The sequence below is a fragment of the Salvelinus sp. IW2-2015 genome, linkage group LG3 (assembly GCF_002910315.2).
Source record: "Salvelinus sp. IW2-2015 linkage group LG3, ASM291031v2, whole genome shotgun sequence".
Taxonomy (NCBI): domain Eukaryota; kingdom Metazoa; phylum Chordata; class Actinopteri; order Salmoniformes; family Salmonidae; genus Salvelinus; species Salvelinus sp. IW2-2015.
The window spans coordinates 29,511,014-29,528,113 of NC_036840.1; the positions used below are offsets into that span (position 1 = coordinate 29,511,014).

General features: G+C 43.1%; 1 pseudogene; it reads left to right on the forward strand.

Moving 5' to 3' along the window:
- LOC111980765 (cytosolic beta-glucosidase-like) overlaps positions 1-17,100 on the forward strand; it is a 59,681-nt pseudogene that overhangs the window by 6,811 nt on the left and 35,770 nt on the right.

The window sequence follows — 17,100 nt, forward strand, 5'->3', positions numbered from 1 at the left end:
AAAAATGCCTCCGTGGCCCTCCTCTAAGTCAAGCAGAATGAATTTKTCTTTTGTCTGTGATGAATAACAACCCATTGTGCTGCCATCAATAATGTATTTGAAACCAGCAGTGAATATTTCTACGCAGGTTTTTTTTAATATATGTAAGATTTAACTATCTTTTACACCACTCCTCTAACCTGACTTGAAAACATTTGGCCCAGAAAATAAATGCTTTAAAGTTAATTCAAGTTTGCCTCTTATTTTACGGAGTGAATAACAACATTAAAGGCCCAGTGAAGTCAGAAACGCGATTTCCTGTGTTTTATATATTTCCACACTATGAGGTTGGAATAATACTGTGAAATTGTCAAAATTATAATAATGCCCTTTTAGTGTAAGAGCTGATGAAWAGACCGCCTGAAATTTCAGRCTGTTTTGGTGGGATGGAGTTTTCGCCTGCCTGGTGACATCAGATGGTAAATTAATAAATAGACAAATAAGAAAGASAGTTCCAAACCTCTCTGCCAATAACAGCTAGTTATCAGTTTTCCCCTCACCACTCAAACCACTCCCATATAAGTCGTAGCAAAAWTCTTTCTTGAGAAATTGCTCTTTGCTAAGAAGCAATTTTTGTTTCTTTTTGACCATTTCAATTGAAAACAATAAATCAAATCAAYTCAAATTTTATTTGTCACATACACATGGTTAGCAGATGTTAATGCGAGTGTAGCGAAATGCTTGTGCTTCTAMTTCCGACAATGCAGTAATAACAGTAAAGTACTTCATTGTTACCCAGAAATGATTTGATATTGAGATAAAAATGGCTGCATTGGACCTTTAAGAGCAGAATATAAGTATGGTAAAGGGGTACTTCACTACTTTTTTAAAGCACCATCATTATTCTCTCCAGCACCATACCAATGTCTTCATATGTGAAAACAGCATTGTTCTACTTTCTCCAGTCAAAAGGATAAGATGAAAAGGTTATACGAAAATGACCCCCTATGATGTCATCGAGGGTAGAGATAAAGTGTGGAAAACATCATTTTATGACATATCAATAATACAATTCAGTTAGGATCATACAAAACTGTGCACCCTATAGTCCTACCAACTCCCAAAACGCATTTTGCACACATTCAATTTGGTAAACACAATAATAAAGTGATTATTTCAAGTATCAAATTGGAGGTTAAACAAAATTTGTTGAGTTATTTCCTGACATATCAATAATACAATTCAGTTAGGATCATACAAAACTGTGCACCCTATAGTCCTACCAACTCCCAAAACGCATTTTGCACACATTCAATTTGGTAAACACAATAATAAAGTGATTATTTCAAGTATCAAATTGGAGGTTAAACAAAATTTGTTGAGTTATTTCCCTATGATTTATGCTTGTCAAAGTACGTCATTTTTGCTTGAAATTCCAGATTGGACTGGATGAGTAATTTCCCAGCCCGTGTCTCTCATTACTGATTGATTCATCTTTCCATGTGACTAGCTAGGGAGCAGTATGGATGAGATAACTGCTCCGGAATTGATTGCATGAAATATAAGGAGAAGTTAGTACTGCGCCTAACGAGCAGCAAGATTGGCCTTTTGTGATAGTCTGGATGGGATAATATGTGCCTATTGCAGGTTTGAATGCTGAAACATTAATTAACATTTAAATAATTCACTGTTACAGCCTATTTTATTAAGCCCCACGAATATTCAACTTTAATTCATTACAGGGGGAATTTATTCTGATTAGGCTGTGATGCAGAAAGTCGCTCAGGAAGCCGTTTCCAAACGTGCTTTCCAATTAAGCCGCAAATATATCATGTATATAGATAGATATAGATTGATTCTGAATTAGGACGTTTAATTGTAACATTCAATCACAGTCGCCGATGGAGATTTGTGCCGATGAACATTCTCACAAACTAGCAAGGGAGGCACATTTGTATTTGACCAAACTTAACTTGTTATATTTTGACAGGCCCTATAAAATATTCAACGGCCAGAGAACTAATTTACCGAATATAAATATCTGAATAATTTAGCTGCTAATTAACTAGTATCTCCATAATAAATTATGTAAAAATGTCTGAGTTTGATGTCTTGACATATACAGGTACAGAGGCGCTGACTTCTAGAAAATAATTACCTTTTCTATTTACTGATTGCCCTCATATGCATATTCCCGGGAGAAATGGTGTAATGAAATTGTTTCTTTAATGTCAAGATAAAGAGATGTACCTCTTGTGTACTGAACTGATAGCTTCCATGTATCTCCCCATTTCTTCCTCTCTCACATCCTTGGTCTTATCTCAGTCTCTCTCTCAGCCAATCAGAAAGTGACAGAGGAGAAGTTTCTCTTTCACCCTCTCTCCCTCTCTCTCATATGTATATGTATGCCTCTGTCTATCTTTCCTGTCTCGCTTTCTCTTTCACCCTCTCTCTCCCCCCTCTCTTTCTCTACAGAGCTCATCTCTTTCCCTCATTCTAATCATATTGCTCAGTCTCCGTTGACAAGAGAGGAGAAGAAAGAAAGAAAGAAACAGCCCAAACTTTATAAATCCCATTGACCTATTTCACCAGACATTTAGCTGGGAATGTATAATCATGCCAAACACTGAAGAAGAAATTTAGAAGTACTGTGTTATTTTCCCCCCACTTCTCCTCATCACAACCTCAATATTCCCCTCTTCTTTGAGCTGGAAGCCATTTCTGTGGTGGTGGGGGGGGGGGGGTAAATGCTTTTAGGTGGCGTTACTCGCTCTTTCAGAGCTCCGCAGCTACTTTTGTCCACGTCGTAAGAAGCGTGACATCGGAGTTAAAAAGTGCTTTGGATAGCCTCGACATTGATTCTTGAATTTGGGGATGAGACAAGATTGAGGGACGAATGCTTCTGCCTCGAAGACAGGAACCGGAATTAGTGCTAGCCATGCAGAGAACTAAATTACACAGAAATTACAGATGATCTCAACCGCATACAAGCAATTTTGGGATCTGTGTTGAAACATATCTATAGCAGAACAGCAATGATGCTCAAATACATTTATAGAGCTTCTGATCATTTTCTTGCCTTAGTACCTGACTTGCATATCTTAGACCAGGGTTTCCCAAACTCTGTCCTGGGCCCCCCCCCCCTGGGTGCATGTGTTGGTGTTTGCCCTAGCACCACACAGATGACTCAAATAACCAACTCATCATCAAGCTTTGATTATTTGAATCAGCTGTGTAGTGCTAGGGAAAAAACCAACACGTGCACKCAGGGTGGGCCCCAGGACCGAGTTTGGGCAACCTTGTCTCAGACCGCCCTTTGCAAAACATTAAATACAAATGTAACCTGTMAATACAAAATTCACTGCTAAGTGTTTTGTTCACATAATACTAACACGTTGTTTTCATCAGAAGAGAAACGTGTGAAATTGTGTTKACTGTTTCCGGAAATCAGTTAATCCCCCTGCACAACATTCTAAATCATCCCATCAGTGTCATACCATGTACACAATATATTGCAAGATCTAGGCAATGGGGGGCTGTCTAATTGTTATGCTTTTTTTACAATATTGCGGACATGCAGTGGTGCAGAGAATTAAGTTGTGTTACTTCTACATAACATAACATACATAACATACATAAGGCCTATACATTCATATCAGTTGTGTTCCTCCATTGTATTATTCACCTTTCCTTATTTCTATTGTGGATTGTGTTGATATGTGCCATTGGAAAGTCTACAAAACTATGAGCAAACCAACKTTTGTATTAAATACGTGATGATACSGATTAATTAATGGRATTTTTTTGTCAGGAATAATATTTGATTTGATGTATATGAAATTGTTTGGTAAAATATGCARTGCCCATAATTCTGCACCTTTGGATAGTTGGACTTCTAATTTTGATCATCGTGAATTAGTGACTGCAAAGAAAATGTATTGATCTACTGGGATTTTTAAAACACAGACTAACTTCGTTTTTTCTGCTTGCACTCAAGAGATAAGTATGCTTGCATTAATCTTTMTGCAGGCAGTAGTGTTCGCTTTGATAAATGTATTAGCAATTTTGATGGTATAATGGTATAATGATGGCATGGTATAATATAGTTCTGCTGATTGTATTTATGTTTTGAGAAGGCAACTATATTTTGACAAATGCATTTAATGTTTTGAGTTTTGAAAATCGACAACATTGTTTCAAAAAACGCTAGTATGCATGTGAGAAAAATGTAAAAAATGTAATAATAACAAACTATTCATAATTTTCTTTGTGGTCCACCCTGAGAGACAGGAAATGACGTCGCCAACGACTGTTCAAGCCCAACTTTTCCCYTGTATGACGGCTTTCCGTGATAGGGGTTCTCAGACCCCTTGAAAAATGTCACGCTAGTAGTATATTCAGCCGCTCCTGAGAGCACAGCGGACAAAGTGTAAGGAGATTGGTATTCAGGGCGTGTGGGTGCTGTAGGTAGGCCTAGCAGGGTGAGAGAGAAACCGCCTGTATGTGTCAGCCAGGTCGTTCAATTTGATGTCGAAATTGGACGTCTATCCATGTCTGAGGACGTCGGGAAATGCCTTAGAAAACCGGCCACAAGGGCCAACAGCGAGCATTTTTACCATCAAGTAGGCTTGGGTTRTGCTAGGGCGTTGTGGACGGGGATGGTAGATCGGTGTAATCCCATGACTCTGGATCAGCAGGTTGTGTGTTCTTTTTTGTCCTGAACCCTTACCTTAACCCTTCCCYATGAGTGCCTAAACTTAACCCTCAACTTCGAAATGTGACGTTGGAGAAATGGAACGATACCGAGCAGCAGGAGCWAKAAAAACACGTAGAAATTCGACGTTTGGAGAAACTTTGAAGTTTGACGTTTAGAGAACATGGATGAACGTCTAACTCTGTAGTGAGACTGTGAGAGCTTGTTGGGTATGTGTTTGTTGGCCAATGAGACTACCTCCAATATGGCGGAAACCAAGGGGAGAAGAGAGGAGTGAGTGAGTGTGTGTGTGTCTGATGTGTTGGTGTGTGGTGTGTGTGTGTGTGTGTGGTGTGTGTGTGGTGTGTGTGTGTGTGTGTGTGTGTGTGTGTGTGTGTGTGGTGTGTGTGTGTGTGTGTGTGTGTGTGTGTGTGTGTGGTGTGTGTGTGTGGTGTGTGTGTGTGTGTGGGTGTATCACACCGGGACACTGTAACACACTTGAAATAAGAAGTGAATATATTCTGATGTGATGATACAGGAGTAGCAAAGAGAAAATATACACTATTGTTTGTGCTAGTATGGCAAAACGGACTCAACATTTAACAACCACAACACCCCAAAACAATATCTAACCATTTCCACAAAACATAAATTATCCCTACCAAAATGGTCAATAAAACTTTATAAACAAGCCCATAAATCATCTACAAATCACCCTAAAACATACAGTTTCAGTAATCCCCGTGGAATGCTGCCTCCTTAGCCTCATGCCAAACGGTATCAGTGCTAAGTAAACGGAGATGCCTCCGTCCACCATCCTCTCGCTAGTGAGAGAGCAGGGAGGTGAGGTGGTGGTGGGGAGCAACAATGTGCCACTGTCTCGCTAACACTAATTAGCTCTTAAGTGTTGTACGACATGCTCCCCTCTCCTCCACGTTGTCATCAGGGTTGGAGTGTGCTAATGAGAGAGTTATTAGGCCCTTGTAATAATGCATTCAAATGACACCGCTGACCTGACTATGGGATGGCTTTTTAATCTCACCACTTAATACCGATCAGACTGTTCGCTCAAAGCTCGTTAGCTCAACTTTCATTGATCAAACAGTGTTAATTATGTTTATTTGTTTCTGCGACTTTGCATACGGATCTTCAGGTGTTTTGGGTGAGGGGGGGGGGGGGGTGCCCTGAGAAAAAGGGACATGGGGGTGTGTGGGTTGGTGTGTAAGCCCCTTATCGTGGGTATACAGTCAAGGATTAGGGAGGTTAGTAAGGTCACGAGTTTACAGCGGATTTCCGCCAAATGTAAAACAGCATTCATTTTGTTTGGATTAGCATATTCATTATCCGTTGGCGCCAAAACTCAACGCTGGACTGTTGTGTAAACATCGCTTTCTGACGCAATGCAAACCTTCCGAGGGGGGGGGCCGGAGAACTGTAACAATAATTACCTGGGTGATATTAGTAATTTAACCATTCACACTTCAGCAAACAAGCTTGCAGTTCTTTTATTGGATAAAGGTATTGTTGTTGTGAGCGGCGAAACGTGTGTCTGCGTCAGTTTCTGCCTGTCAGCTAGACGGCATTGAACCCCACTAACATGAGGAATAACCCCCTTCAGGTGTTTGGCTGTTGGAGTTTTTCCAAGTGATACCGGTAATAAATAGCGGATCAGGTGGAGTTCAAGGCTACAAACAAATGGGCTTTATGCATTGGCTGGCTTTTTGGGGGCTTGTATTGTTTGTGTGTGTGTGTCTGTCTGTTTGTGTGTGTTTTTTTTATCTGTGAATGTGTGTGCATGTGTGTGTTGGGGGGGGGGCATTAGCATTGTAGAAGAGGTCTATGAAGGTAAATCAAACTCCCTTGGCCCTCAGACATCACAGGGAGGAGACAGAGCAGTAACCAGGGTTTGAGTTTTAGTGAGGTCTGGAGGAGGGGAAGGGGAGGGGACATTATCATCACCTTGGCTGCTGTAGGTTCATTCAAGCACATAGCCTATTAGCTACACGACTGTAATGTTATACCCCGGAAACGGGTGAAATGTGAGAAATGATTCCCACTGACACGTAGCATCAGCYACTGTTCAATCAGTTGTAATGACGTATCGTATAAAACCATTAATATAGATATCTCTTTTCTCGAATTGCATAGCGTTCACGTTCGTATTCCTAGGCATTACTAATCAAGCTCCGCACAAACGGACACAGATGATCGTATTATCACATTCACATGAATTATTCGAATATTACTTATGATTCTGTATTAATATCAGTAATGTACTGGTAAAAAAAGGTGGGTAATGGATAAGACGAAACAACCACCCATACAAACAAAACATATGACATTTTTACAACTATATTGTCTACATTTTGATTGCATTTTAATGCAGGACTAGGCCTATAGGGAAGATAGGCCAATCTCCAGATGTTCATACTGAAAAAAAATCCAGTTCCTTGATAAGATTAGTACAGATTTTCTCAAGTTTGGGAACCACCGTCCTAACCTCTCTCTCTGCTCGCTAGCTCTTTCTGTCTCCTCTGCTTCCTCCCGCATGCATTGCAGCCTGCCTCAGCCTCACTACTAAGCGCCACATCACCGTCTGTCTCAGTAACCTACTCTCCGTAAAGCAAAGGTATTATGAGAATTTAGGAGCTGATTTTTTTGCTGCTGTTGAGGCTCTGTTTAACGTTAGCTTCTTACTTCATCCTTCTAGCTGGCTGAGTAATACTAACCAGAGCCCTTCAACGTTTCTGCAATAGTCTCTGCACGAAGCTAGCCACCTGACTGACGTACAGCATATGTATAATACTTTTGTTACTACAAGAAATGACCGAGGTCTGGACCTTGGTTTCCTCATATGTAGTTATGGCCAATGAGAGGAGAGGATGGAGAGAAAAGAAAATAGAAAAAAAAGGAAAAAGGCACACGCGCACGCACACGCACGCACGCACGCACACACACACACACACACACACACACACACACACACACACACACACACACACACACACACACACACAGGAGTGACTTACCCAGAAGGCCCACCACTCCCCAAACTCCTTACAAATCAAATACAATTTTATTTGTCACATACACATGGTTAGCAGACGTTAATCCAAGTGTAGCAAAATGCTTGTGCTTCTAGTTCCGACAATGCAGTAATAACCAACGAGTAATCTAACCTAACAATTTCACAACAACTACCTTATACACGCAAGTGTAAAGGAATTAAGAATATGTACATAAAAATATATGAATGAGTGATTGTACAGAATGCAGTAGATGGTATCGAGTACAGTATATACATATGAGATGAGTAATGTAGGGTATGTAAACATATAAAAGTGGCATTGTTTAAAGTGGCTAGTGATACATTACATCAAGATGGCAAGATGCAGTAGATGGTAGAGAGTACAGTATATACATATGAGATGAGTAATGTAGGGTATGTAAACATTATATGAAGTGGCATTGTTTAAAGTGGCTAGTGATACATTTTTTCATACATTTTTACATTATTAAAGTGGCTGGAGTTGAGTCAGTATGTTGGCAGCAGCCACTCAATGTTAGTGGTGGCTGTTTAACAGTCTGATGGCCTTGAGATAGAAGCTGTTTTTCAGCTTCTATCTCAAGGGGGCTTCTACAGCCCCCTTCTTTATGTTGTGTACAACCCATTTGAATTGAACTGAATGGGGCGCAATTAAGAGGGATTTTAGAGCGTCACTCCGAGGAGACCAAGGCCTACACCTTGGGTAGCCAATTCATTTTAGAATGTATGTTCCCAATTCAATTTAAAAACGCAACAATGGCCACTTGAAGTGTTGCTCGAAGACAACTGTCATCACACGGCAGTCGCTGAAAGACGCCACCCCCGGAACCTCAATAACAACGGGATTAGATTCATGGCAATTGTTATTCCAGCAGCCCTTTTGTTTAGAGAACAGATGTGTGTTACTGCATCGCTCAGAAACAACCTTCCCTTCCCCTGTGCCGCTCCAATGAACGCAAAAACTCCACCAGTCTGTTGTGTACTGTGCACCGACTTGAAACATGTTGGATACGGTGTGATCATTCTTATATGAATATAACTCTTCTACAATATACTCTTCAAGGGAGACTTGGCCCAAGACTTGACCATACAGTACATGTTTATTGCATAGATGTGAGGACAATATACACCAGTGGTTCCCAAACTGTGGGGCGCACCCCRTAGGGGAACTCAGTCCGACTTTCAACTTACTTTTGAAAGTTGTAATGGTAGAATTCACAAGGTGCAATTTCTGAAATTGGGTAGTGCATCTATCAGTTTTCCTCTTGTCATGTCAGTCATTGCTGAGAGAGCTATTTATAACTTGTCAGGGCGTGGGATGTTCCCCAATGCTGGAAGGGGGACCTAAGTGAAAAMGTGGACCGTTCTTGATACACACGGGAAACTGTTGAGGGTGAAAAAGCCAGCAGCGTTGCAGTTCTTGACACACTCAAACCGGTGCGCCTTGCACCTACTACCAGTCCCCGTTCAAAGGCACTTCAACCTTTTGTCTTGCCCATTCACTCTCTGAATGGCACACATACACAATCCATGTGTCACGGCCGTCAAAAGGAGGAGACTAAAGCGCAGCGTGGTGAGCGTACATATTCCTTTTATTAAGGTGACGCCAACAAAAACAATACAAAAACGACCGTGAAGCTTAAGGCTATAGTGCCACAAACAAAGACAACCTCCCACACTGAAAGGAGGGGAAGAGGGCTACCTAGGTATGGTTCCCAATCAGAGACAAGGATAYACAGCTGTCCCTGATTGAGAGCCATACCCAGGCAAAACATAGAAATACAAATAATAGAACTAAAGAACATAGAATGCCCACCCAAATCACACCCTGACCAAACCCAAAATAGAGACACAAAAAGCTCTCTAAGGTCAGGGCGTGACACCATGTCTCAATTCACACCACTTGACTTTTTCCACATTTTGTTGTGTTACAAAGTGGTATTAAAATGTATTTAAAAGCACTTTGTCAACCATCTACACAAAATACTATGTTATGTCAAAGTGGAAGAACAATTCCAACATTTAGTAATGGAAAAGTAATGGAAAATAAAACACAAAAATATATTTATTAGATAAGTATTCAACCCCCTGAGTCAATACAGGGTAGAATCAGCTGTGAGTATTTCTGGGTAAGTATCTAAGAGCTTTGCACATCTGGATTGTACTATATTTGCCCATTATTCCTAAAACAAATCTTCAAACTCTGTCAAGTTGGTTGCTGATCCTTGCTAGACAACCATTTTTTAGTCTTGCCATAGATTTTCAAGCCAATTTAAGTCAAAATCACAGCTAGGCCACTCAGGAACATTCAATGTCATCTRGGTAAGCAATTCCAGTGTATATGTGGCCTTGTGTTTTAGGTTATTGTTCTGCTGAAGGGTGAATTCATCTCCCAGTGTCTGTTGGAAAGCAGACCAAWCCATGTTTTTTCTCTAAGATTATGCCTGTGCTTAGCACATTTTATCATAAAAAACTCCCTAGTACTTTCCAATGACATGCTTGAAAARATGAAGAGTGGTACTCAGTGATGTGTTGTGTTGGATTTGCCCCAAACGTAACGCTTTGTATTCAGGGAAAAAGTTATTAATGACTTTGCCACATTTTTTMCAGTATTARTTTAGTGCCTTATTACAAACAGGATGGATGTTTTGGAATATTTTTTATTCTGTACAGGCTTKCTTCTTTTCACTCTGTCATTGAGGTTAGTATTGTMGTGTAACTACACTGTTGTTAATCCATCCACAGTTATCTCCTATCACAGCRATTCAACTCTGTGACTGTTTTWATCACCACTGGCCTCAWGGTGAAATCTCTGAGCGGTTTCCWTTCTCTCCGGCAACTTAGTTAGGAAGGTTGCCTGTATTTCTGTAGTGACTGGGTGTATTGATACACCATCCAAATTGTAATTGATAAATGCACCATGCTCATAGGGATAATCAATGTCTGTTTGTTTTTTTACCCATCTACCAATAGGGGCCCTTCTTTGCAAACCACTGGTCTTTGTGGTTGAATCTGTGCTTGAAATTCACTGCTTGACWGAGGGACCTTACAGATAATTGTATGTGTGGTGTACAGAGATGGGGTAGTCATTTAAAAAATAATGTCCATGCAACTTATTTTGTGACTTGTTAATCAAATTGTTTATCTMGAACTTATTTAGGCTTCCATTACAAAAAGGTGGAATACTTATTGAGTCAAGACATTTCAGCTCTTCATTTTTGACATTATGGGGTATTGTGTGTAGATCAGTGACACAAAATCTCAATTMAATCCATTTGATATTCAGGCTGTAACACAACATAATGTGGAAAAAGTCAAGGGACGTAAATACTTTCTGAAGYKACTAGGTTTAGTAAACAAGCCTGTCATTGGTTAAAAGGGCATCGTACACTAGCCTCTGCTTGAGAGTGTTCTATATAGGCTGTGGGAGGCAGGTTCGGCACTCTATCTATCGTGGTGAGGCCTATTGTCATGCAGTGCCTCAGGTAAAGAGCCCAGTCGTCACTCATTCCTGTGACGGCCGGCGCTATCTACCCTGACGGTGACTGATACTGATGAAAGGAGTGTGTGTGTGTGTGTGTGTGTGTGTGTGTGTGTGTGTGTGTGTGTGTGTGTGTGTGTGTGTGTGTGTGTTGTGTGGTGTGTGTGTGTGTGTGTGTGTGTGTGTGTGTGTGTGTGTGTGTGGTGTGTGTGTGTGTGTGTGTGTGTGTGTGTGTGTGTCTGTGTGTCTGTGTGTCTGTGTGGATTTCCGAGGTGGGTCTGGTGAATGGAGGCTGTGTGTGGGAGAGATGGATGCCACCATGGCTGGAGGTTCTGTTGGAGGCCGGTGGGCAGTACCCTGCAGGCAGCCTTGCCCGTGAGGGGGATGGACGGACGAACAAGGACGACCACTGTTGCCATGATGGAGCAGGTTGTCACATGGTTGTGGAAGGGCACGGTAGCAAAACAGCAGAGTGTGTCCATTGGTGTTTCTGCTGTGTGGCTCAGTTAGTAGAGTAGGGGCTTGCAACGCCAGGGTTGTGGGTTCAATTCCCATAGGGGACTGGTATGAAAAAATATATATGTATGAAAATGTATGCGCTCGCTACTGTAAGCTGCTCTGGACAAGAGTGTCTGCTAAACTGCTCAAATGTACTGTCCACTTCAGTGGCTGGTGGTACTGCGTGTTTCAGAGGGTGAACATTTTAGTTCAGTCCCAGCACTGAATCTAATCCAACCAATCAAAGGCTTAGTCATTAATTGATTAGTTGAATCAGGTGTGTCAGTGCTGGAATAGAACGAAACTGTGCATGCCCTTTTGAGACAGACCCAGTGGCCAGTATGACAATCACACAGCCTAGCCGAAGTGCCTGGGGCCCCCTAGTGGACGCATGGGTGTGTCACTCAATGTGACCACATGTCATTCCTGGACCAATAACAAGGACTTTTCTTTGAGGTGCTGAGGTGTGAGGTGTTCAAATCACCACACACGTGCTCTGGGAGATGAGTGTGTGTGTGTGTGTGTTGTGTGTGTGTGTGTGTGTGTGTGTGTGTGTGTGTGTGTGTGTGTGTGTGTGTGTGGTGTGTGTGTGTGTGTGTGTGTGTGTGGTGTGGTGTTGTGGTGTGTGGTGTGTGTGTGTGTGTGTGTGTGTGTGTGTGTGTGTGTGTGTGTGTGTGTGTGGGCGGAGGCTGAAGGTGGTGTGTTTGTCCATGAGTGTATGTGTGTGGTGCATGAAGGGTGGTGTTCCTTGGATTCATTGCTTTTGCGTGCATGTGTCTGCTTACATGTGCACACGTGTGTTCTCACGCAGCCTTCCCCCAGTAGATCGATGTGTCTRCATGGAACCTTGTCCTGACTCCCAGCAAGTGGAGTGAGTAGAGACTAAGGGGTTGTAGGGGAGGAGGGGGAGAAAGAACAGCACAGTAAATGTGTGCTATGCAAATAGCCCCAGAGGACATTGCAATCAATTTATCTTATTGAAACAAATGGGGACAGCAGCTTGGCCGGAGTGATATTTTTTGTTGTTGTTGGCCACCCCCATTGTTARTGTAATTAACCCTCCCAACCCAAATCCCTGACACCCCCTCTTCACTCACCCCCTGCACCCTAATCCTGGCGACCCCATTGCCGGGCCCTGCCTCAGAACCCTTTTACCTTAATGAAAAGCCCTGGCGTTCGCAGGTAACATGTAAATGCAGTAATCATGATTTATAGTCCCAGGTGACATGCTAAAAGTCATATGAGATCTGCAGAGGAAGGCATATCGGGGAGGGTATTCCATGTAGGGTGTGGACCACCTCGTTCTCAGCAACCCTCCAAGATGGCTTACGGTCATTCCCGGAACACTCTCATGTTGACAATCTCAGCGACATTAATGGAATCCCAATATACAAAATGGACCCGCTTCAAGATGACCTCGSCAGACACCAAAGTCGGCCACTCCAGCACAATGACTATTTCATATACATATACATAGCCGTCCTATTGAGGATTTTCCATTCTTGTTATTTTTCTTCGGGTGGCTGTATTGATGCCTGTAGTTCCCAGCGGCTATTCTTGAGTGTGGCGTGGGCATTGTTTGTGTTTATGTGGCCCTATGGAGACAGATCGATAGCTAAAGGAGAGAGCTGGGGTCACAGTAGCGATCAATACATCCGTACAAATGACCTCGAGCAGCCGCATGATTGGCCGCTTGACACCTGAGACGATCTTTACACCAAATGTCCTTCAGACTGACATTCCACGACAGCGGGGCTAGGGATGCCACAGACCGCTTCCTGCTCCTCACTTTWGCTCCAAAAACAACAAGAGGCTGTATTCAAACTAGCGCCCGGCAAACTTCCGCTGGTGTATAGCCCATGGTTTACCCAGCATCACCTAAGCACAAACGCATGCAGCTGAGAATGCCAATTACCCCGTGCGCGGTGCATGCACCCACCTCTCGCGGCTCATGCTTAACAGGCAAATTGGGATTCATTCGGGAAAGGTCCGGCYCGGAGGTGACACTGTGTCGTTCTGCCCCGAAGAAAGGGGGTCGTCCGCAGCGAATGCGGAGCGACGGGCGACACTGATTGTTCCCCCATTACCTGCGTGCCATTTTGCACGAGCGGCACATGGCTGTGATGAAAGCTAGTGGCTGTTGGTTTCAGGTGCGAGGCAGACACCCTGGAAATTAGCTTTTTTCTTTATTTTCTTCTCGCCCTTTTCTGCCGCTGTCGCCACCTCCGCATAATTCAGCGGACCCATCTTGTAGAAATGTCAGCGTGTGATGGGGTCGCAGAGCAGCCAGCGTGACAGAACTCGACGCTTCTCAGGCTGCCGGGCTCAAAGACGGGCTGAGCAGGCCGAGCGGTGCAGCCCGTCTGACCTTGTGGCTGTTGATGTATGCAGCCGCATTTGCCTCAGAAAAACGGATGCTTCTCTTCTTCTTGGTGGGCTTTCGTCGCAGTGAGTGAGKGCACGACTTACCAGCCCCCCAGTTCATGGAGAGGTGGCGCATCTTTCAAAGAGAGGGTATTAGGTTTTTATTTTCAAGAGGAAATATAAATAGATTCATTTTTTTCTTCTCCTTTTTTGAAGAGGTCAATTCTCTTCCTCACATATCTTTATGTGCCCTCCAATTCTTCACCGTAGCTGTTGGCACATCCGAAACCGTTCCCCTGTTCTATCACAACCAACCCCACCCCCTACTTCCTACCTTGAGAACAACACCAAAGGTACCATCTCCATTTCTTCCCCCCTTTCCTCTCTCCTTCAGAGACCTGATTACAAATGGTCAATTTGAAAATAGAGTCGAAAGTCCCCCAAGGCCGCTTGCTTGTCAAATTGAAAAAGGCACAAGGACGAGTAAGTCGCCCCTGTCCTCGTCCTGATATTCCGAGGCGAGAGAGAGAGAACGAGAGAGAGGAAAGAGAGAGAGAGAGAGAGCGCGAGAGAGGAAAGAGAAAGAGACAGAGCGAGAAGGGGCGAGAGAAAAAAGGGAACATAACAAATTCCCCCCATTCGGCAGACGAGGCGATGCTAGGCGATGGGGATGCGAGGTAGAAGCAGAGGCAGAGGCAGCGGGGGGAAGCGGGGATCTTGAACATCTAGCCCTCAGCAGTTATATCAGAAGTCTCCACAAAGCGCCATGGATCACTCCAGTCAGCTGGTGTTAGTGGTATCAGGAAAAGCCATGGAGCTGTCACCAGAGTATGGGCCTTTCATAATTTACCACAGACAGGCCCTACCCTTCTCTCCCTCAGCCTCAGTCAAATGCAGACACAAGCCTTTGAGGATAATATATTTTCAAATCCCTCCTCCCCATGCTGAGAGAAGGCTATTTTTATTTAATATATTTATTAAAWTGTCTCACTCTCTCCCTCTTGCTTGTTTTCACCCCCCCCCCAAATAAAAAATCGCTCCAAAGCAGTACGCAGAGTGGTCATAGCACGGCTTATTTTTCTGTCTGAACTAATCAACCAGGCCTTTGTTTTCCTTGCCGTTGTCCACAATGATGCACTTCTCCAAAGTGGAAGTGGTATTGTCTTGTCTTTTGAAGTTGCATATATATTACCAATTTCCACAGTCCACATTCTACTATATCCGCAGTGGTAATTTAACAGTAAGTACAACGGGCCGAAAAAATTAGGTAGCGAAGCCCCAAAAACATTTCATCTGAAATAAACCTGAGAGATTCGCAAAGGGAGACCATCTAGTTTGTCTGGAAATGAACTCTCCTAATAATATATCACCCATATTTCACCCAACCTGAAATGCTGCAAACAGACTGAGCAAACACRATCCACTATGAGAGTTATCATCTGCGGTGACTTTTTCACATTCACGATGGCCTGTTCTCTGGTTAATAATAACGGTGATGGAGAGTGCCCTTTGAAACACTCCAGACGTCGTTTACGCCGCAACTCGTCAGAGAGGGCTTGTAATCAGATGGGATACATGCCCCCCCCCCCCCCCTCGCCGTTTCCCCTCTCCTCAAATACATTATGGAGGAATATGAGCAACACATCTTATTTGATACGGTGAGGTGAATTGAAAGAGGTTGTGAACATTGTGTCGTACTCAAACAGCTGAATGGTAATAGACCGTAGAAGACGGAAGAAATAGAACTGTGAGACCGTCACACCAGGAAGTGGCAGGCTGTGTAAGTACACTGCCCTCTTACAGATACAAGGGAATATTACCATATTATCACTTACTGGGCCGTTGTCATGCTGGGTGATTATCACTGACCCTTCACAAGTGGCAACATGACCCTAAATGTATGTATCCTGTAAACTTTCCCCCACCTTGCATGACAAGAGCTATGTTTCATTATGAATGCTGAGCTAGCCTTCAAAAGCAAATAACCAACACACAAAGGCAGAGATAATGTGTAGCTTTTCCCTGGAGCTCAATGATGCCATTAGGATTTAGACCGAGAACACACACTGGTTGAATCCAGCGATATTCAATATAATATACACTGAGTGTACAAAACATAAAGAACACCTTCTTAATATTGAGTTGCACCCCCCCCCTTTTGCCTCAGAAAAGCCTAAATTCGTCAGGGCAACAAGGTGTCGAAAGCGTACCGATGCTGGCCCATGTTGACTCCAATGCTTCCCACAGTTGTGTCAAGTTGGCTGGTGTCCTTTGGGTGGTGGACCATTCTTGATACACATGGGAAACTGTTGAGCGTGACAAACCCAGCAGCCTTGCAGTTCTTGACACAAACCGGTGCGCCTGGCACCTACTATCATACCCCGTTCAAAGGCACTTGATTAGGCATATTTTGTCTTGCCCAATCACCCTCTGAATGTCACACATACACAATCCATGCCTCAATTATCTCAAGGCTTAAAAATCCGTTTTAATCTGTTCTCCTCTTCATCTACACTGATTGAAGTGGATTTAACAAGTGGCATCAATAAGGGAATAGCTTTCACCTGCATCACGTTGGTCAGCCTACTCAAGTAAATAGCAGGTGTTCTCAATGTTTTGTACACTCAGTGTATTCCTTTTGTTTGGCCCTGATGAAGGCATTTGCCAAAAAGATGTTGGTTTTATCAATGAAACATAGATGACTTGTTCCTACAGACACCGACAGTATAGGCCACTAGACAAACACAAGGCTGCATGGAACTAATTGTTATTATTTCCCCTCTACTCCTCCTGTCAGTTGGTTCTTACTCCCGGAGACACATTCGAAGCTGCTCTATGTTATTCTTTATGTAGTTCCCTCTAACCACAGATAAAGAAGGGATGGGGAGGGATGGGAATGGGGGGTAAAACTGCTTGGGTAAGCAGGGTAAGGATTCCTTCTTTTCCAGGTAGTCCCCCCCTTTAGCTGAGACGCGTTCTATCCCTGACCTGTATTATTATTATTATCAGCAAACTAGTATTTTTGGACGATGATCAGTA